Source organism: Rhinolophus hipposideros, assembly GCF_964194185.1.
Source record: "Rhinolophus hipposideros genome assembly, chromosome: 1".
NCBI lineage: Eukaryota > Metazoa > Chordata > Mammalia > Chiroptera > Rhinolophidae > Rhinolophus > Rhinolophus hipposideros.
In genome coordinates, this window is record NC_138047.1 from 1744888 (window position 1) to 1768456 (window position 23569).

The window sequence follows — 23569 nt, forward strand, 5'->3', positions numbered from 1 at the left end:
ACGTATGAAAGCTCAGTCTGAGGAAGACCAGGAGGAGCAGCTGCCGGAGAGCTCGATTCCTGTGGAGGGGTGGAAAGATGTGGATGGTTCCCCAACCAGCAGAGGCCGGAGAAAGCGGAGAAAGCGAAGGTTGTTGCCGCCCTGTGGGCTGGGAACTGCTTGCTAAGGCAGCCCGGATGTAGGACTTTTAGTCCCAGGAGGAAATGCTTGCTGAGTCCTCCGTGGGAGATGAGGGTGAGGTCAAGTTCATCCCTCACCCCCAGGACAGCCCTGGCGAATGACTATGCACGATGAGGAACTGCCTTCTATCCCTGATTTAATGGACGCTTGACTGTTTGGGAACATACCACCATGTAGTGGGACTGGTTTGATGTTTGCTTTTGTGTCTTGACTGGCCGCCATTGATAATATGTAAGCACCTTGATGTGAGCCGCTGTTGTTCCAGCACAGTACCCCGAGAGGCCCAGAGAGAGAGTGGCAGTGCCCTGAGAGCCCTGGCTGTGTCCAGGAAGTCTGGCTGTGCCCAGAGAGAGTGGCAGTGCCCTGAGAGGCCCTGGCTGTGTCCAGGAAGTCTGGCTGTGCCCAGAGAGAGTGGCAGTGCCCTGAGGCCCTGGCTGTGTCCAGGAAGTCTGGCTGTGTCCAGAGAGAGTGGCAATGCCCTGAGAGGCCCTGGCTGAGTCCAGGAAGTCTGGCTGTGTCCAGAGAGAGTGGCAGTGCCCGGGGAGACAGGTGGTACCCTAAGTAGCCCAGGAAGTCTGGCTGTGCCCAGAAGTACTGTGGTGGTGCCCTGAGAAAACCTGGCTGTGCCTGGGGAAACAGGTGGTACCCTAAGAAGCCCAGGAAGTCTGGCTGTGCCCAGAAGTACTGGGGTGGTGCCCTGAGAAACCCTGGCTGTGCCCGGGGAGACAGGTGGTACCTTAAGAAGCCCAGGAAGTCTGGCTGTGCCCAGAAGTACTGGTGGTGCCCTGAGAAACCCTGGCTGTGCCCAGAGAGCCTGGCTGTGTTCAGGATAGTGCATTCACCTCCAGGCTCCTTGCACAGGGCCCCTCGCAGAAGACGCTTGTCGCGTAGATTGTGAGGCGAGACCCTGTAGGGGTGGAGTGTGGGGACAAAACCCCAAAAAACAGTTTCCAGGCTCTCGGCCTCACATAGAAAGGTGCTGGCTCGGGTAGTAAATGGCCATCAACTGTGATCAGATGCCAGCAGCTGTGGCTAGTTGGCCGTCAGCTGTAACCCGTAAGCCATTGGCCACTAATATAACGGCTGTGGCTACGCTAGCAGGAATAGAATGGGGGCTAGCGAGAAGATGGTGGCTGGCAAGTGCGGACTGCTGTTAGGCAGATTATGTAGATCCTGCTTCCTGTGTCTCCAGCCCAGCCGCCAGCGAGAATATATTGGTTTGACTCCCCTACTTATGGCTCCGTGGGTGTTCCTTTTTGGCCTTACCGTGTCCTGCGTTCTTGGGCGGGGAGTGGGAGCTGAGACCCTGCTCGACAACCAGTCTCCCCGGGCACAGCCAGGGTTTTTCAGGGCACCACCCCAGTACTTCTGGGCACAGCCAGACATCCTGGGCTTCTTAGGGTACCACCTGTTTCCCCGGGCACAGCCAGGTTTTCTCAGGGCACCACCACAGTACTTCTGGGCACAGCCAGACTTCCTGGGCTTCTTAGGGTACCACCAGTCTCCCCGGGCACAGCCAGAGTTTCTCAGGGCACTGCCACTCTCTCTGGACACAGCCAGACTTCCTGGACACAGCCAGGGCCTATCAGGGCACTGCCACTCTCTCTGGACACAGCCAGCCTTCCTGGACACAGCCAGGGCTTCTCAGGGCACTGCCACTCTCTCTGGACACAGCCAGACTTCCTGGACACAGCCAGGGCTCTCAGGGCACTGCCACTCTCTCTCTGGGCCTCTCGGGGTACTGTGCTGGAACAACAGCGGCTCACATCAAGATGCTTACATATTATCAATGGCGGCCAGTCAAGACACAAAAGCAAACATCAAACCAGTCCCACTACATGGTGGTATGTTCCCAAACAGTCAAGCGTCCATTAAATTAGGGATGGAAGGCAATTCCCCATAGTCCATAGTCATTAGCCAGGGCTGTCCTGGGGGTGAGGGATGACCTTGACCTCACCCTCATCTCACAATGAGGACTCAGCATGCATTTCCTCCTGGGACAAGTCCCGCATCCAAGTTGCCTCAGCAAGCACTTCCCAGCCCACAGGGCAGCAACAACCTTCGCTTTCTCCGCTTTCTCCGGCCTCTGCTGGTTGGGGAACCATCCACGTCTTCCCACCCCTCCACGGGGATCGAGCTCTCCGGCAGCTGCTCCTCCTGGTTTTCCTCAGACTGAGCTTTCATACGCACAAACTGCTCCACTGCCCTTCGGAGAGCTCTCGCCAGCACCGTATCCTGCCGACTACGCCATGTGTCGCGCAGGAGACCCTGCTCGCTGCGCCATTTTTCATGCAGGGTCTCAGCTCCCACTCCCTGCCCAAGAACGCAGGACACGGTAAGGCCAAAAAGGAACACCCACGGAGCCATAGATAGGGGAGTCAAACCAATATATTCTCGCTGGCGGCTGGGCTGGAGACACAGGAAGCAGGATCTACATAATCTGCCTAATAGCAGTCCGCACTTGCCAGCCACCATCTTCTTGCTAGCCCCCATTCCTTTCTGCTAGCGTAGCCACAGCCATTATATTAGTGGCCAATGGCTTACGGGTTACAGCTGACGGCCAACTAGCCACAGCTGCTGGCATCTGATCACAGTTGATGGCCATTTACTACCCGAGCCAGCACCTTTCTATGTGAGGCCGAGAGCCTGGAAACTGTTTTTTGGTTTTTTGTCCCCACAGTGACACTATTCAGTCACAGATCAAGCAGCACTGAAAGTGACGGACCAGTTAGAGATTTGTGCTGGCAAATACCCACTCAGACCCTCGATGGCAGACACTTGCCTCTGAGAAAGCCGCTTCCCTTACGACAGCCTCTGTCTGGCTACACGTGCAATGAATCTATGTTCAACGCTGTTGACACGCATTCGACTTCTTTCTCTGGCAAAGGGTCCCCAAAGTGGGCAGGCAGGAGTGCCTTTATGAGTTTCTCGTGTGTCTCGCCAACGTCATTGGTTTTGGCTAAGCCCATTCTAAAGACACTTGTCAAGGGCATGTGGCTGGTGAATTCAATTTAATTCTGTGTTTCCAGTGGACAGAAACCCTTTGTCCTGGTTGAGGGGTTGCTGGTCTGTGAGGGTCACCTCTTTGCTGCCTCCACCTCCCTCTACCCTGAAACCACACAGCACACACCAGTCACCTTTCCCAACAACCATCAGCTGAGAATACCCAACCTGATGGAGGTCTTTGAATCAGGTTTGCGTGTCATGATTTCACCCCCCCCCCACCATCACCACTGCCCCGCAAGCCCCCAGTCCAGAGAGTGGTGATGTTCTACCAGCCATCTGTTTGATGTCCTGGTTTTTATCCACTATCATGCCTCAATTTGGGGGCTTGAGGCTTTGCAGACACAATTCTGGTCTTGCAAAATGATTTCAATTTGATGGAAATCTTAGTGTTAATTCAGGTATGACGAACATTCCTAATTTGGAGCATCATTTCTTTTAGCAAAACTGAATGAAAGCGGTGACCAGACCCACTGTCAATGGTTTCCCCAGCTGGACTTGTGGAGTCAAAGGACACAGAAAGGAAACTCACCCTTCCTCCCTCCATGGCCTTTTTTTCTCTCTCTCTCCCTTTCTCTGTCATAATGAACATGCTTTATTTTTCTAATCAGAACCAAATGATGTTTGAAGATGAAGTGGAACCCGGATAGTTGTCACAGAGCTGGGTCCTAGGTGGCTTCTTACACCTTCTTCACCATTTAGAGGTTGGATGAACATTTGAGGAATGAACTTGCTCTCAGCAGCCATCTTCCCAGATGCCCACAGCCCAGTCAGACGAGGGGCTGGAGGCTTTGAGCCGGTCCCCAGAGGAAATGTCCCCTCTTGACTTAATGCTTCTAGGTGTGACCCCTAGGGTGGCTGACTCAAATCTGATATAAATACCCCGCTTGGGACTGAGTAAAATTTCCACTCTGCCTCCTCAGAGACCTTGTAGCCATATTCAGTGCCCATCAGCTCTGGTCAGATGTGAGTTTCGACAGCCTGGCTGCTCAGGCCTCTGCTTGTCCTTTGGAGTCCAGTGACTGAAAGTGCCTCCTCCCTCCCCAAACTCCCAAGAATGAACACCACCTTTCCCTCCCAGTCAGGTAAACCTTTCGTTTCAGACTGCCCTCCCAGGCCACTGTCCAATGCGCTTTTGTTTCATAGCCTGGCTCCACAGGAATTGATTAATGACTCCAATATGCAAATCTAAGTTGGGGTGACCAGTGTGGGCCTGAATTCCCAGTGATCACATTGTCTCACTGGACTGCTGGCCCCAGAATTTAGTGGCTTAGATATTCTGTCCACCATCACTCTTAATTTCCCCTGTTGGGCTTGAGCTCCAGCCAGGCGTTGGCTGGACCCTTTCAGCGGGAGCTGGGTGTGGCCTGGGGGGGCCCTCGGGTACTGCATTCTGTGGGGGGTAGTGCTCTTTTCATTCAGTTTCTACACAGGTACTGGAATAGCAGTTCGTGCAGAAAACTACTAGCAGTGTGAATGGTTTCTGTCTGTAGCAATGCAGACAGCTGTCTGCTGGTGGGTGTACACCTGATTTCCTTTCTATTCAGAACATAAGCACACACATGGGCCTACTGGACATTTAGCCATTCGGTGCCCATCGGCCCATGTACCCAGCTTTCTGACTGCCGATGCTCATCCCCACCACTCACAGTTTCTATTGAGTTGCTCTTAATATCTTCCTGGTTCCTCATTTACTAATAAGTTAAATACATTCTCGGACCTGTGCTTATATTATAGTCACATGGGAGTCCTATTTCTCACCTTGGGAATAGTGTTTTTCCCCTCCACAAACTCAAGGCAGATGTATGGTCCAGTATTCTTGGTTTTTCAATTAATCTCTTGTGTTTCCAGGTCCTAAGGACAAGGGGTATAGAGCTCCCCCCGGAGGCTGTCCTGTCCCCATCCTGACAATGACTTCTCTCAGGATCCCCTGGGTTTCACACACACACACACACACACACACACACACACACACACACACACACACACTCACACCCCACGGCATCAGGTAAAATAACTAACTCGACAACTATGTATACTGATGGCTCGGCTGTGACGATTGGTGCAAACCCAGCTACCGACCAGTTTGTTTCCCGCATCTGTTCCATTAGGAAAACCTTTCAACACACTGTGCAAATTACTGCAGGAACAGGACACAAGAAAGCGCTGGGAGCTTTACTGTGCCAACCCTGGTGGCAATGCAGCCTGTCCGCTCGGGCACCGAGTGCCGCCGCAGGGTGAGAAGGGGAGGCGGCGCGCCCGTCCGCACAGGCCCGGTGGCAGCTTCACAGAGAACCCGCGGCGCTCCTCTGTCCCAAGAAATCCCGACCAGCCTGTCCAGCCCTCTGCCCGGCTCCCACATCGGAGGCTGTGTAGCCGCACAGTTCCTGAAGCTGGGAGTTGTCCGTGCGTTTCCGCCTCGCGCTCACAGACGTGAGACAGTCCCCACAGGTGTGTACAATGCATAGCCCATCCATAGGTGCGTCGGCAGAGCCTTCTGCAGAGCCTTCTGGCTGAAAGGGGAGCTTCTGAGGCCGACAAATCTAGATTCTGCATGTGGTTTTGGGGACAGAGCCAGGAGAGCGGTTTCCAGGCTCTCGGCCTCACTGGAAAGGTGCTGGCTCGGGTAGCGGATGGCCGTCGGCTGTGGCTAGTGGCCATCGGCTGTTACGATTAGCCTTAGCCACTGATGTAACTGCCGTGGCTGAGCCAGCAGGCGCAGATTGCAGTTAGCAAGTGGGGTGGGTTGGCAGAGTGACGTGGACGGCGGGCTGCGGACCGTGTGGCTCCTGCCTCCTGTGTCTCCGGCCGGCTGCCAGCGAGACTACAGTGGTGTGACTCCCCTACCTGTGGCTCCATGGGTGTTCCTTTTTGGCCTCGCCATGTCCTGCATTCTTATGTGGGGAGCGGGACCAGAGACCCCGCATGACAGTGGTCCTTCCATTTGCTAGCCCTGTGACGTTGAAAACACTGTAAAGAGACAGAGGATAAAGGCATGCAACCCAGGGTGAGGGATAAGACAGACCTACGTTCATCAGTGACTCTTAGCAGCTTGGGGAAGACACTATACCGTTGTCCCCTCTGTGTGCCATCTATGCAGCAGGGACAAGGGTAGAATTCACCTTATATTGCAGTGGAGGTAACGTGTGATAATGCATTGTAAGCGCTTAGCCTGCTGACGGTGCTATGTAAGTGTATGAAGTGATACACCGAGTCCTCGTCTGGCACCTTCCTCAGATGCACCAGAATTCTATGCGGGGCAGATCCCCTAAGGGGGGTCTTTGAATCCCAAACAATGAATAAAAGTTTGATGACTTTTCAATCATTTAAAGAGCCCCTTGAAGACTGTTGTGTTGCTCAGAAAGAAGACCTGCAATTAAACAAATGAGCTTACTATTTGCTATTGGCTCTCATTGTTGAACTTCCATTTTATTTAGTGTTGAATAATAAAAATGAGGAAATGAAAAACATTCCACGAGGGAGTTCTTGAGACCATGAGTTTCGTATCCGTGCAGCAGCTCACATCCTGGATTCTTAAGTTAGCACGAATCATGTCTGCAGTACATCAGAGGATCAGAGTTGGAAAGGAACCATTGAACTTTTGTGTCCAGGTTCACTGTCTTCTGACAGCAGAATTTGCAAAACATGCAAACAGGACAATAACAGTGATGCCCCATTTACAGGAAAACACTTACGGAGACCTCAGATATCTGGGTGTAAATTCCTCCGTGTCGCGTGGGTTGAGGGAGAAAGTGAGAACAGCTATGCATCTCAGTCTTACATGTGGAGACAGTTAAAATTAATCTGAGAAACTTTCAAATGTTGGGCGCCACTTGAGATACTGTGATTTTGCCTGTCTGCGTCTTGACTTGTAAGGTCTCGCAGTTTCTTAGGGGACAAACCAATGACATCTTGATAATTGTCTCCTTTCTTCCTCACAAATTGAAATGACTGTGACGTAGGTGGAAGAGAAGAGAGAATTCAGTTGTTTTTGGCAATTGCAGTGTCGAATCGATAATTTGCTCAATCTTCTTGCAGAATTGCCTAATTGCGAACCATGGAGCAGATGGTTCTTTGTTTTGTGGGGTTTATTGACTCACCCTCAGCCAGCCCTTGACTCACTGCTGTGCCAAAGCGCACTGGCTCTGGGCGACTGGGCCACCGCACCAGGCCTGTTTGGGAACTGTCCTCTCAGTCGCCGGTGATACCGGTGACTTCCACAAGAGGATGCTGAGGACGCTCTTAAGAACCTCAAAGCCACCCGTACAGCCAGAGGTCAGGTCCTGAAACCTGGCAGAAATCAAACGTAACTTCAGGCTTTGCGACTGTGTTTCCTTCCTCACTGCCAGCTAAAACTCTGTCTTCCCTACAATTTGCCCTTTCTCTCTGTCTCTCTGTCTCTCTCTCTGTCTCTCTCTCTCTCTCTCTGTCTCTCTGTCTCTCTCTCTCTCTCTCTCTGTCTCTCTCTCTCTCTCTCTCTCTCTCTCTCTCTCTCTCTCTCTCTCTCTCTCTCTCTCTCTCTCTCTCTCTCTCTCTCTCTCTCTCTCGGAAAAGCCTATGTATTGTGACAAAAGGATGCTGAGGAGGTTGTTGCTGTTCTATGTGTTTATTTTTTATGCAACGGCTGTTCATGCAGCGTTAGACTTAAAGTAGGTGAGAAGCTGAGGAAGCTCAGGCTTTCTTGTTTGGACCCTGATTCGGTCCTGAGTCGTCCCATGCAGCCGTGGAGATGCCCGAGCCAGCCCTCACCTACTGGGCGGAGAGGGCTTTGCTTTCCACGGAGCCATCCGGAGCACAGGGGGCTGTGGTGTCTGTCACTCATTCCTGTTTCCCTGCTTTTCACTCTAGGGTCCCCATCCTTCCTATGGACCCCCAATCCTTTATATGATGTGATCGCCGGGCATCTGCAAAGTGTCCCACCTGCGTGGCTGCCTCTTCAAGGCTGTGTGGAGCACAGAGGCCAGGTCCTGGCCCGGGCTCATTGTGGTCCCTGGAGCTTTACAAACACAGATGGCAGGTCCCAATCTGGAGTTCTGTTTCAGTGGGCATGTTGTGGGGTTTGGATTCACACACACACACGCAAGCATTATAGGAGAGGCTGGCACACAGTGAGTTTTGTGGATGAGGTAAAGGTAAGGTGTAACCCTGATTGTCACGCCTATTGTGGCATGCCTTATTCCATGGGCATCCTAGTGGTGGCTGCACAAAAACTGCAGGGAAGGTAGAAGCGGGCAGGATGCAGGTCCCATGTCCTGTCCTCTGCTTAGGGTGGAACCTGCCACCCTGTATTCACAGTGCAGCTGCTGTGTGTCCTTGGCTGGGCTTGTCAGTTCCCCACAGCCTTGAGTGTGGAGCCCTCTCTTTCTCTGTTGTACTCAAGGGTCCTAGTATGTGAGAAGCCCCTCTGCAGAGTCCATCTTTGGAAGACATCCACCTTGATGAATCTATCACTATAATTCCAGAGTGGGGTCCCATCACTGTACTGTTGTACTGGGTGATTCCGTTGTCTCCCCTCCCCCGCCCCAAACCCTACTCTCCCTCCCTTCTTTGGCTTTCCTGGAGCACTGCTGGTAGGGGCACACACTCCTGTTTTGGACACTGACAGCTTAAGTAAGGCTAGTGCAAATGTCCTGAGTATTAGTTGTCTAAGAATGGTTCTCTGACTTCCTCTGGGAAATACAGTTTCTACCCAGAGTGCAATCAGAGTTTAAATGTAATGGAAAAATATAAGTCGTTGAAATACTCATTGTGTTTATAATGGTACGTGCTATAGTGTTATCACCATGAGCATGGCTCCCAGGTGGCTTACGATCAAGTGTGTTCACACTGCCTCTTGCCCTGTTTGCACAAGCCCCTGTGCTGAGGAGGGGCTAGCGTGTGTGGCCCCAGTTCTCACAGTGTATCAATCAGAGAAGTGGGGAGTGGCGGGGTGTGTCGACCATGGGACTCAAAGGAGCAGACAGCGCAAGCAAAGGCAGGACTTCCAAGACGCTTGCAAATCAGGGCAGTTAGGGATGTTACCCCACTCTGTTAATATCTCCCCAGGCCTGGGGTGGGGTATAAGATGGCGGCATAAATTCAGAGGGGGACAGAGTCCCAGAATGAGGGCCATTGGCACGATGCAAGCATTCTTCTTCCCACCTTAAAGACTGGTCTCCTCCTTGGAAAAGCAGGAAATGTTTAGAATTTCTGGGTGAAAAGGACTATGGTGTTCAATCACTTTAAATCAGTTTTTAAAAATATCTAAAAGGTGTTTTGCTCTTCTTTTTCTTTTTAATAACATGGGTCAGAGTTTTGTGTTATAAATCAAAATAGAAGCAGCTTAATTCAGTGACAGCTGTGAGGGTGTTTGTTCTGCACACAGGCTTTGCCCTAAACACGTATCCACCTACCACACGCCAACTTGTTTCCCCAAAGCGGTCTCAGAGGGTACCTGAGGAAGTGTGGCTGTGATGTCACCTGGACATCTTTTTTCCTTATGTCCCACATGAACCCAACTATTTGCCTCAAAATGTTGCTTTCCTGTCCTCAACTATAAAGAAGAGGTGTGGTGTAGACTTTTGGCCAAGAATTGAGTCTAGGAAATTTGGGTGTAGACCTTCTCAAAGCTTTCTGTGCTAGAAAGACCACATCAAAGAATGCTTTATGTGAATGAGTTCATATTACATTTAAGCAAAGACCTCTTTACATTAGGGATGTTTAAACGTTTCATTTTGTTTACATTTTTCTCTATTTGTCACTGACTAGCACATCAGAAGCTGTATCACTGGCTAGAATATCACTAGCTAGTATGTTTCTTTCTTTGTTCATTCCCAGAACATTCCTTTCACATATCCCCTCTACTCTTTGTGCCCTAGACAGCCTGTCAGAAATTTGAAGCATTTTTCTCCAAATAACCCATTTTTCTCCAAATAAGCCCAGGGTGAAACAGAATCTTTGTAATAGAAATGTGAACTGCTTTTCTAGAATTAACCTGTTCTCACGATATTATGAATCATGCCCACCTTTAAGAAATCACTTGCCTTTTGTGAAAATAGAAAAAATCTGATTTAAAGGATCCTTTTGAAGACCACTCCAACAGAGGCACAGAGCCTTGCCTACCAGGGGACAGCAGACGGTATTGATTAAGAAGGTGGGCTTGAAGTCAGATGGCTCAGGTTCCAGTCCTGCATCCATCAATTACCAGCTTAATATCAGGCAAGTGACTTTACCTCTGGACTCAGTCCTTTTGTCTTCGATGTGGGAATAATGATACAGAAATTGTGATGTAGTGTCTGCCATGTGCTTAGAGCATAATGACACTTGCCAAATTTTCAATTGTACTGACAAACCCAAGTTTCCTTTCTCATCTGACTCTAGAGAACTAGGTCTTGTTGGAATGTACGTGTGGTATCAGGCTCGTGCAAAGATTCACTCTTAAAACCTTCCATCTTTGCATGTATAAGAAGTCTAGCAAAACTCTAGTATTCTTTCAAAACTCCCCATCTTTCTGTTATGATCTGGCCTTAAATGCTTTCCCTAGGATGAGGAGAACTTACTGAATTTCCATCAGGATAACAATCTCAGCATAATTTTCACAGCATAGTTTCCTGGCAATGGTCCATTTGCTCATCTGAAAGTTCACAGGTTTTATTACCTCGGGAAATTCAGCTCTGTTTATGAAAATACTGCTCCAGTGAAGCAAATGGCTTGGAAGGGAAAATTCTGACTTCTTTGGCTATCCACGTACCATGGCCATGATAAAACAAACAAACAAACAAAATTTAGTACTGGCCTTCTTCTGCTCTCTGGCCAACTCATTAACTTGGGAACTTCTAGAAGGAAGAAACCTAAGAGGTCCCTTCGTTCAAATCTGCCTTTTGACAGATGAGGAAACTGAGGTCCAAAGAGATTGAAAGTATCTAGGCTGTAGCAGGGTGAAACTTTTCATTTGGGACTTCTAAACCCATAATCACATTTCGTAAGAAAAAAAATAAATTAAAATTTTTACTACTCAGAACATGAGTTATGCCTTTAGATTGAGGAGGAATACATAAGGTATGCAGCCAGATATGTTTTAAAAATAAAAACGTGCATTTTAGAACCAAGTGCAGGCTTTTTGAGAGTATGTATGTGTTCACAACATTTAAAATCAGGTCACTCCCAGGCACTTTTGAAAGTCACGAAGGACTTAGGGTGCCCATGGAGATTAGTTAAGAGGATATTCAGTGTTTAGCTGGCGTGGAATTTTTTGTAGATGAAGAGAGAATTTGCTTTTTTGAAATTAATTAACTCCCAGTGAAGAAATCATTTGGGAATGGAGAGAGAGAGAGACACTCAGCTCAGGATTCCTTGTCACTCTGGGACTTACCAGGATGATGTAGGTAAGGTTGTAGAGTTAACTGCACAACCTGAAAAGAAAAATTAAAACGCATTAACACATCACACTTCCGTCATTAAAGAGCCCTAAGAAAGGGTGACTGATGGCCAGATTCTGCAAAGTCAGACAAAAATGGTTAGTTGAGTCCAGTGTATTAGTGTGTTGACCTGGGGTCGTCAGACACCCAGGTGAGGACGGAACGTGGAAAGTGGTTTCAAAACACGTAGGCCACAAGCAACCAAACCATGATGAAAAGGGCTGGAAAACCACCTAATCTGAGGCACTACTCTGGGACTTCCCGTGGCTAAGCAATGACGGAAAAAAAGAAAAGAAAAAAGACTCACTGTGATGGTGAGGATCTCAAGGAAGCTCTCCAGGTGCCAGCATTCCAGGCTCACGTCCAGCCTTGGGTGTCTGGGTGGCCGTTGGCTCTGCTGGGCAGCTGTCATTTCTTTATTCACAGGCCTGTGTCTTTAACCTTGGGGAGGCTGAGAATGAAGACCAGACGGTGTAAAATAAGTCAAACCCAGAGCACTGGCTGTTAGGAACAACCTGTTTATATTAAGTAATTGTTTTAAGTAATTGTAATGTTTAAGAGCGTTTGACACACAGAGCACCTAAAAGATTAGACTCATGATTCCAAATTCAAAGGTGTAATTGTTCAGTTAAATTTAGACCTGTTACTTTAAATGGAAAGGCAGAAGATGGCTTAGTAACGCTTGTATGCAGGACTGGGGTGATTCCCAGAACTCGGGGTCCCTCTATTGATAAATTAACTTATTACATTTACTGCCATTGTTAAATAAGAGGGAAGCTTTTGTTCATAAGTGAGATCATTGAAGTTAATATAAGGGAATCACAATAAATTGAATTCATAAAAACAGTTTGAAATATTTAAGAACGTTTAGTGAATTGAGTTTTGAAAGCCCCCTTAATAATAATTGCTAAGACTTACTGCATTTATATATAGAATAAATAACATAAATCTAAGAATTTAAGAAATGATGTATTGGTATCTGAATGTTGATAAAATGAGAAAAAGAACAACTGGCAGATGTGGGAGGGACAGTGCCCCAAAGTGACTTTTATCAGAGAAGAAAAATTTCCTAGAATCCTGTATTAGTCAGAGTTCTCCAGAGAAATGGACCAAGAGGAAATAGATAGGTAGGTAGGTAGGTAAGTAGATAGATGTGAATAAGTAGATGTAGATAGCTAGATAGCTGAGAGATAGATAAATAAATGATAGATGAAAATAGGTCGATCTAGATAGATACTAGTGGATGGATAGATGATAGGTGGATAGATAGATGACATACCGACAGGTAAATAATCAGTAGATGGTAGAGGTGAATAGGTAGCTACAGACTGACAGATAGCTGATAAATGACAGATCGAGGAGAGATGGCAGACAGACAGGTGACAGACAGACACCTAGACAGCAAGAGCTGTGATGACAGGAGCTTTACTAGGAAGGACTGGCTCACGGTTATGGAGCTGAGAAGCCCCAAGACCTGCCCTCTGCAAGTGGACGTCCAGGAAACTGCTGGTGCAGTTCGGTCCTTGTCTGAAGGCCTGAGAACAAGCATCTCTGATGTTCGAGGACTGAGGTGGATGTCCCAGCCCGGTGGTCAGGCAGAGAGGGCGAACTCACCCTTCTTCCACCTCTTCATTCTGTTTGGACCGCTAAGGATGGATGCTGCCCGCCATGTCGGTGAGGACCGTCGCCTTTACTCAGACCCACCCAGAAATCATTGTACCAGCTCTCTGGGCGTCCTGGGTCCAGGCACGTCACCACATAAGCTCACCATCACAGATCCCCGTGTGACCTCACCGATCTCTCCCTGTGCCACACTGTAGCTCCAGGCAGACCGGTCCTTCAGGGCCCCGATGGGGGAGGCAGCCCTGGAGGACAAAGTCGGATGCCGAGATGTCTGATACGCTGTCACTGGCCTGGAACTGCAGACTATTTTGTGCAAAGGCACTCCTCTTTTTAAATTAGTGAGTACAGACCGAGGGGGCACTTATTATGGCTCATCTCCATACACCTCAAGGACTGTCAGGTCCATTCCACAGGGATTCACGAGGGAGCACAAGTATGGTCTTCTAAAGATGGACGTCACATTGTCAGAGTGAGTCCTCTTGGACTGGGATGGAGTCTCGTAAATTTGCCATTTCCCAGGCAGTGTTGTTTTAGAATGTGATTTGTGAGCTGATGCAAACACGTGTCAGAAGGCATTGCAAATCAAAGAAGAGCTGACAGTGGCAGAGAAGTTATTCAGATCATTTGAGCCAGTTTATTTAGAAATCATTTCAGGCCAGACAGTAGAGAAATGGGAACCATTTAGGAAGAATGTTGAGGGCGATATCATCGCTCATGCGTGCAGTTCATGCGTGCAGTCTGGGTTCAGAATGATGTGCGTGAGTGCCAAGCCTAGTGCTTACATCCAGAATCTCCCTGACATGTGCCCAGCGTCCTGGGGGGAGTGTGTCCTCGGTTTGCAGATAAGTTAAGTCCATGGGCCGAGGCCACAGGTGCTAAGGGAAGCATGTCAGACTCCTCCAAGTCGGCCTGATCACTATGGCCCATGCTTTTGACACGACAGCACTTGTCTGCACAAGAAATATTTGGGTGACCTCCACGAATATTGGGCCATGTAACTTTCCCATATGGATGGTGGTTGGACATGAGTGTGAATAGCTAGGCAGCTAGAAGTGTTAAAGGATAGTGTGCATTATTTTTGTCAGTGGGGGAGCTACAAACAGTGCATGGTTTCTAAAACAGTAACATTTTAAAAAGACGTGATGTTAGAGTTTTTGAAAAAGGACAAAAGCGAACCATAGTAATTATATTTTTCTGGGCCTCAGAATATCCAGCAGCCAGAAAGTTTCACCCCTTAGAAAAATGTCATGTCTGTTTTGGTATCACGCTCTCCTGGTGGTTGATTAGTTTGTGCATGGTGTTGATGCGCCCTATTTTCCTCCATCTAAGGACAGTTTTATCCATAGCTTTGTCTCTTCCTATAAATAATAAAAGAGCATTCCTGAAAGCCAGGCTCCCGGTACTTCTGGGTTGCATGTCCTCTGAAACTTCAGGGTCCTGTGGCAGTTTTCTGAGGAGCCTTATCTCTCCCGCCCCTAAGAAGAGTGGGACCAGGACCGCCGGCTTTATTCTCGTCTGCACGCAGAGCCAGGCAAGACCAGACATCACGCATGTCAGATGGAGGCTTTCAAAGGCATGAAAAAAAAAGTACAGGGAAGAAAAGGAAACACATCTTGAGTTATTACAAAGAGTTTTTAAGCAAGACATGTTTATTAAGCAGACTTTATTCTTCCACATATTCAAAGACATCTGATTACACATCCTGGGGAAAATGACAAAGCTTTGGCCCATCTGTGCAGGACAGATAAACCGTTTCTTGGTAGATTGTTATCACTTCTTAGGCCCTATACCAGGGAAAAGTGACAACGTGTCACGTGGGGCCGACATGCTGAACACAGGGATCCACATCAAAACACACCGGGCGTCCATCTCCAGCTCAGCTGTGGGGAAGCTGCAGTTTGGGATCTGGTGGCACTTTGTGGCCACTGCTGGCCCTTAGAAGTGGATGGGATGACTCAGGCTGCAGCCAGAGACAAATCAGAGACATGGATTTTAAAATGACAAGGAGCAATGCTTTTAAGAGCGGTCTTGATTTCATGTCCACAGAGAACCACTTTCCCGGGCTCCTGCGAGCCTGCGTTCCACGTACCATCCGCTCCTGCTTGCTCTGTTTTCAGAACTATCTGTGGGACCAAGGACAATGTCACCATGACTCTGACAAATACATTGTTTTCCGTTGTTCAGCCTTTCCGTCGTTGACCCTACAAGCTCTCCCTGGGCCTATACTAACACACTGGCTTTATATAGGCTCCTCTTCCAGAGGCCACAGCTTATATTCACAGATACTATTGTTCAGATTTTGTCAGGCTTCTCTTTTCGATATAGTTGAATAGATATTTTTTGGGGGGAGGGAATCAAGTAAAGAAAATAGTAGAAATTAGACAATTTCTTTTTCCATGGCTGATCTAGTCACCGCTTTCATGTCCAGTGAAATCATGTATTCACACTGTTCCCCGCTTTATACCCTTTGTCTCCTGAAATTCTCAGCTCTCCACTTTCTTTGCTTACTCTCTGCAATAGCCTGTATGTTGCATCCCCTCAAAAGTCCAACGTTGAAACTAACCCCCAATGTGACAGTGTGAGGAGGTGGGGCCACATGGTCAGGTCTAAGTTTAGAAACATCACGCGAAAGCTACTGGAGGGGACGTAGGAAAGGGGACCGGGGCAGCCAGACGTTTGGGAGGTTTAGTCAATAATCCAGGAAGTCTACACTTAGTGGGATGGGAGGAGGGGTATCAAGGAGACAGAACTCGTTATGTCACCATACTCTGAGGACCTGCTGTGTTCTGAATTTACCACCTATCTTCCTACTGGTCACTCCGGGTCTTTGTAGAAGGTTTAACTTTCTAAGATGTTTGGTAGAGAGTGGGATATGTCTTCACTCTCCTGTCACCCTTACGTGCTGTCCTGTGGAGTGGTATTTATATGCAAGGATCAATTAATTATTGAGACTAATGATCACAGGGGTTCCTGAGGTAAGACCGTACCCATGGACCTGGCATCAATGGGACATTTTCCAGGGCGGTTATCTCTGGTTTGATTTATTTCAGCTGGGAAGGTGGGAGGGATGGTGTTTCATTGGAAAAAAGCACAACTAGCTATTGTTTTCATAATGTAAACTATTGAAATGAAACTCAGACTATCCCTTTACTGCCATGGACTAACAGAAAACAGAGCATGCTGGTGGGGATGAAGAAAGGAAGGGAAGATGCAACTTTCATTTATTTATTTATTTATTTAAGGTTTTTATTAAAAATACAGCTAACATACAATATTACATTAGTTTCAGGGGTACACTATAATTATTCAATGTTTATAGACTTAAAAAAGTGATCACCATGATAAGTCCAGCAGCCATGTGACACCGAGCTATCGCAATATTATTAATTATATTCCCCATGCTGTACATGACATCCCTATGACTTATTCATTTTACACCTGGAGTTTTGGACCTCCTATTCCCCTTCCCCTCCCCTTTTTTTTTAAAAAAATTTTCAATTACAATTAACATTCAGTATTATTTTATATTAATTCCAGGTGTACAGCATAGTGGTTAGACATTTGTATAATTTAAGAAGTGATCTCCCCAATAAGTCTAGTACCCACCTGGCACTATACATATTTATTTCCATATCATTGATTACATTCCGTATGCTTTACTTTACATTCCCATGACTATTTGGTAACTACCAGTTTGTCTTCTTAATCCCTTCACCCTTTTCAACCTGACCCCTAATGCCCTCACATCTATCACCCTAGCAAATGGGTGTACCCATTTGACACCATACATAGTTATTACAATATAATTGACTATATTCCTTATGCCACAGCCTACATCCCCATGACTACTGTGTAACAACCAATTTGTTACACTTCTAATCCCTTTGCTTTCTTTCACTCACACCCAACACCCTCCCATCTGGCAACCATGAAAATATTCTCTGTAACTACGAGTTTGTTTCATTTTGTTTCTTTGTTTATTTTGTGCTTTAGATTCCACTTGTAAGTGAAATTACATTGCATCTGTCTTTCTCTGTCTCACATACTCCACTAAGCACAATACTCTCCAGATCCATACACGCCGCCACAGATGGTGAGAATTCCCTTCTGGAGCAATATTCCATTGTACATATGTACCACATCCTCTTTATCCATTCTTCCATCCATGGACAACCAGGCTGCCTCCACATTTTGGCCATTGTAAACAATGCTGCAACGAACATATGGATACACACATCCCCTTGAAGTAGCATTTTGGGTTTCTTCAGATAAATACCCAGAAGTGGGATTACTGGGTCCTTCTTTGTTTCTTCTTATAGCCTTTGTTTTAAAGTCTATTTTGTCTGGTATAAATATTGCTACCCCAGCTTTTTAATTTTGGGGGGGATTTGTTTTCATTTTCACGAAATATCTTTTCCCATCCCTCTATTATCAGTCTGTGTGTGTCTTTCCATGTGAAATGAATCTCTTGTAGGCAGCTTATAGAAGGGTTTTGTTTTTTATCCATTCTTATGTCTTTTGATTAGAGCATTTAACCCATTTACATTGAAAATAATTGTTGATAGATATGTAGCTATTGCCATTTTATTATTCATAATTTTGATCTTTTTTCCCCCCTGACTTTAAGAAGTCCTTTTAACATTCCTTGTAATACTGGTTTGATGGCAGTGAACTCTTTAGCTCTTTCTTGTCTGGGAAGCTCTTTATCTGTCCTTTGATTTTAAATGATAACCTTGCTGGATACAGTACCCTTGGTTGTAGGTCCCTGCTTTTCATCATATTGAAAAAATCAGCTGACAATCTTATGGGGGCTCCTTTATAAATTACTAGTTGCCTCTCTCTTGCTACTTTTAGGGTTCTCTCTTTGTCTTTAACCTTTGCCATTTTAATTATGATGTGTCTTTGTGTGGGCCCACTTGGATCCATCTTGTTTGGGACTCTCTGCACTTCCTGGGCTTGTATGTCTATTTCCCTTGCCAGGTTAGGGAAGTTTTCAGTCATTATTTTTTCAAATAGGTTCTCATTCCCTTGCTTTCTTTGTTCTTCTTCTCTTGCCCCATATGATGTGAATGTTGTTATGCTTGATTTTGTCTCAGAGGTCTCTTAAACTATCCTCACTGTTTTGGACTGTATTTTTGTTTTTGTTGTTCCGATTCGGTGTTTAATGCTATCTTCTCTTCCAAATCACTGATTCGAGCCTCTGATTCATCTAGTCTGCTGGTGATTCCTTCTAGTGCATTCTTCATTTCAGTTATATATTCTTCACTTCTGATTTTTTAAAATGGTTTCTATGTCCTTCTTTATGCTTGCTATCTCTTTACTGAAGTTCTCATTAAGTTCCTGGAGCATCCTTATAGCCAGTGTTTTGAACTCTGTTTCTCGTATGTTGCTTGCCTGTATTTGGTTTCGTCTTTTTCCTGGAGTGTCTCCTGTTCTTTCATTTGGGATGTCTCCTCATTTGGCCGCCTCTCTGTGTTTATTTCAATGTATTATGTCTCCCAATCTTAGCCAGTGGCCTTATATAGTAGGTGCTCTGTGGGGCTCTGGCACATTCCCCCTGGTCATCTGTTCCGGGTGCTCCAGGAGTGTTCCTTGTGTGGTTGTGTGTGCCTTCCCTTTATAGTATAAGCTTTATTGCTATTGACACATCAGTGGCTAGGATTGACCCTTAGGCTGATAGGCTGTGGGGATTTACCATGTCCACAGCTTATAGGCTGCTGTAAGTGTGTGTGGGGTTTTACCCCCCTGAGTGGGATTCACCCCAGTGGCTCTGGTGCCTGTTGAGACCACCCTTTGTGTGTGCCACTAGTGGGCCTAATTGGGCGGTGCTCTGCTGTGGTCTGAAGCCAGCCTCCAAGTATGTTTGCTCTGGAGCCTCTTGGGAGGGGCTCTGGTACAGGCCTACTGCCTGTGACCAACTTTGTAGCTCCTGGTAGGAGCTACAAAGTGATCTGTAGTTGTTCACTGCCTGTGATACACCTGGAGGCATATAGGAGAGGCCACGCTGCAAACTGAGAATGTCTGCCACTAGTACCAGGCCTGGGGTAGCTCCACAAAATGTCAGGACATCCAGAGTCCTGCTGCCACCTGCCAGCTCCCTTAAGGTTCAATCACTGATACAGCCTCATGCAGTACACAAGTTGGGTGAGGGAGGGTCTCGGAGTCACTCAAGTGGGAAGAGTTGTGTTCACTAGGTTAGATTCTGATCTGGTGCCAGTGCTGAGCCTGGAGCTACTCAGCAAAAGTCTCAGAGCACACCAAGGCCATTTGCTGCCTGCCTGGGGCTGGCAGACCCCAATAGTTTTCCAAGAAAGAGTGCAATGTGGATGGGTAGGGCTGGCTGTTGGTGAGAAAGTGCTTTCAGTGTTGGGGTAGTTGGGTGGGGTGGGGTCTTAGTGAGTCAGCAGGATAGAGCAGTAGAGCTCACCAGGTCAATCAGATTCAGATTTGGCCTGTGGGGATGAGCTCAACACAGGAAAGATAACAGCTTTACAAGAGGAGGTCTCCTCACAGGGAAAATGCTAACTGTCTTCCAGCCCTGGCTCTGAAGGCTCACACCTCAGTCTCTCCCTATGTGTCTCTGATGCCCCTTGAGTCACCATCCCTTTGCCAGAGCCTAGGGTGAGTGCCTGCAAGCAAGTGAGTCTTTGTGAGGGCTGTTTAAGAGGATATCTGGGTTTCCCACTGCTTTTGTCCTAGCCGGATTATTGGATTCTCCTGTTTTTCACAGCCAGATGTTGTGGGGGCTGCTCTTCCTGGCACCAGTACTCTGGACTGGGGAGGCTGGTGTGGGGCTGGGGTCCCTCACTCCTCTGGAGGGATTTCCGTGGCCAAGATATCCTTTCTGATTCTCATCTGTCACATGGAGGTTTGGGTCCATTTCATATCTCCGGCCCCTCCTACCAGTCTCAACATGGCTTCTTCTTTTTATCCTTAGTTATAAAACTTCCGTTCAACTAGACTTCAAATGGTTCTCCAGGTTGACTGTTCTGCAATTTAGTTGTCATTTTAATGTGTTTATGGAAGGACTCAGGCGCAATGTTTATCTATTCTGCTATCTTGGATCTCTCAAGACATAACTCTCTTAAGTACCATTTCTACTAAGAGAAATTTTTATGGAGTCCATAATTAGGAAATTCTGCAGTATATTCCAAACCACCATCCACTCCTCAGACTTGCCCTATTGACCCATGAATTCTGTCCTCCTGCTGGGCCTCAAGGCAGCAGGTTCAATCTGTTTTTTTTCCTTGACTGGGGTAAAGACAGGACGCTGCATCACTATGGAAAACCTAATCTAGAGTTTATCACCTAGGGTGGTCTTACCAAGGCTAATTATCACAAAGACATTTATATGCCTGAAATGAACACAGGTGAGCTTTGTGTATGATGCTCGAAGACTCCACATATGTAAATAGTACTTTGTTATTGTTTTCTGTTTTGGCCCCAGTGTGTAACACACAGACGGAGTGAATTTTAGTAAAACCAAGGTGTCGTTTGGTGTCCCTAAAAAAGGATAACAAAACCTAGAATAAGAACGGAAACAAAAAAGCAAGGGAAGCAAACTTAGAACAACATAAAGAAGATGTCAGTCCCCTGGCATACTGTTGTTTTTGTGATCGTTTATTCAATAAACAACTAAGTTGGGACCTCATGGTCAGTGTAGCCTGTGATGCTCTGGTATTGGAGTGGGGGCAGCAGCTAGGGCTGGAGTCTAGGGTCCACTGGGAGAGATGCAGAGTGGGTAGTGGCCCTCTATGGGCAGATAATGCCTTGTGTATGTCTGTATTCTCGGTTTGTGAAGTGTCCACACAGGGAGAGAATAAATGAGTCCAGGTCAGAATGACTCATCCTGATCTATCTAGAAATGGTTTGGAGTCAGATAAACTACACGGAGTCCCTAGGAAATGGGTGGGGAGTTTAGCCTGAGTTCTCACTTCTCTTTTCCTGGGAATCTTCTCTGGTGTTTCGGTCATTAACCAAGGCCTGTTAACTAAGGAATCTTTATGGTGAGGAGTATTCTTTTCCAACAGTCGGGAGGTGGGTCTCTGGGAAAATTCCCTTTGGTTCTGTTTGTTGTGTTGAGGGGTTAAGTGGTTTGTCACATTTGCCCCATTGTGTATGAGCAACTTCCTTGTCTTAGAATCCTGATGCTCAGATGGTCCATTAAAATTACTGTATGATGTGATATCTCCCAGGGTCCTGGGACTTGGACAGGCTAGGGACATTCCTAACTTCCCTTTTTGATTATCAGAGTATAATCACTGTCTATTACAGGGATGGGTCAGGGGGCTGGATTGGAAGGGGCTTAAAGATTATTCTTTTCCTTAGCTGGTGTTATTAACCTAAATAACCTAATTATTGTAATAGGGACTGCTGACAATGAATGAATAAGAAAGATATGACATACAGAAGAAACAAGTTGCATAGTATATTGGGTAATAAGGCCTATATGGAAACACTAGAGCGTGGCTATAGGCAGTGCAAGGTCAGTGCCCTGCTCCTAGAGGCTCAAGGTTTTCATTCTTTTTTGCTCCCAGAGGATATTACTTTTTTAAAAATTAATTTTAGTTTTCTGCATATTTAAGGTGTACACATGATGTTGGATACACATATACACTGGGAAATGATTATCACAGTCAAGTTCATTAACAAATATCATTTTCTTTTCTTTCTTTCTTATTTTATTTTATTTTTTTGTGGTGAGAACACTCAAGAGTTACTCTTTTAGTAAATTTCAAGTATAAAGTACATTGTTATTGACTGTATTCACCACACTGTTCATCAGATCTCAGGACTCATTCATCTTATAACCAGAAGTTTGTACCTTTGACCAGCATTTCCTCATTTCCCCCTTCCCCCAGCTTTTGGCAACCACCATCTTACTTTATGATTCTGTGAGTCTGACTATTTTAGATTCCACATATAAATAAGGTCAGTGTGTATCATTCTCTGTCTGACTTATTTCACTTAGCTTAAGTGAAATAAGTTCCATTCATGTTGTCACATATTGCAGGATTTCTATCATTTTTATGGCTGAATAACATTCCATTATATATATATTCTTTATCCATACATCCATCAATGGACACTTAGGTTTGTTATTCCACCCCTCCCCCAAATATTGACTACTATGAATGATGCTGCAATGAATACAAAGTGAAGATATCACTCTGAGATAGTAATTTTATTTCCTTTGGCTATATACTCAAAAGTAAGATTGCTGGGTCATATAATAGTATACTTCTAGTCTACATTTTTTGAGGACACTTCATACTGTTTTCCATGATGACTGTACCGGTTGGCACCCCACCAACACTGCCCTTGGAGGTTCACTCTAAAGCAGGTTGTCAGGGCAGGCTTCACTGAGGAGGTTCCACAGAGGGGAAAGGGCCCATCTTCATGTCTTGAAGGGGATCCATGCCTAACTGTAGAGGTTGAAAGAGAAGAGACACCACATGAAGACATCTCTTTGGAGGATTTTTGTTGAAAATGGGAGCAGAGAAATGGGGTAGCCCCTAGAGTGGGGAGTGAGGTGAAGAAGGGTCTTTGTTTAGAGGGGGAAGCAGCAGCGCCTGCATACTGCAAAAGTGGCCCAGGGCAGAGGGAGTTTCTGACGTGTAGCAGAAGGGGAGGATTGCTGAGTGCTGCTGTTGCCTGAGGAAGTGAGGGGGGGCATGGCCTCGTGGGGCACTGAGGACAATGTCTGTAGACTGGGCAGGATGCAGCAGGCATGGCTGGTGGCGGTGCTGGTGGGGATCGAATAGGGTGTCTTCTCATTTCTCCCATTTCTCAGGAAGGAAGAAAGAGAAATTGTCAAAGAGTTGAGGAGAAGGAAAAAAAACAAATTAAGTTGTCTCACAGGAGAATGGGGAAATGTGGTAAAGTGGGAAGGAAAATGCCGTGAGGAACCTGGGTAGACATTGCACGATGGGGGAAGGGATCACAAGAATCACACACATGGGGGTGAGATGAAAGACTGGATTCAGAGTGGCGAACTTGTTTCTTCTTTGTCATTTCCACTTTGCTCTGCTTGTTCCTGTGACCAACCTCAATATGTGTGAAATCATGTGGGAGTTCAGGTGAAGGAAAGAGCAGAAGTTGAAAAAGTCCTGGCATCTTGATGATGTGAAGGATTTGAGGGAGGATCTTGTCTGGATTGATGGCCACCAGAGCCTGAGTCCCTGTGCCTTGAAGGTTGGTCCTGTTCTCCTCCTCCAACAGCCGGTCCCCTCCTCTGCTTCCTCCTGGGCAGTCACTGTGGAGGTGGACCTCTGCTCAATGTTCTAAGCACTCTTTATCCATGTCAAATGCATGCCTTGTAGACTTGCGAGCTTTTGCAATCTGAAATCATCAAAATTGTCCCATCA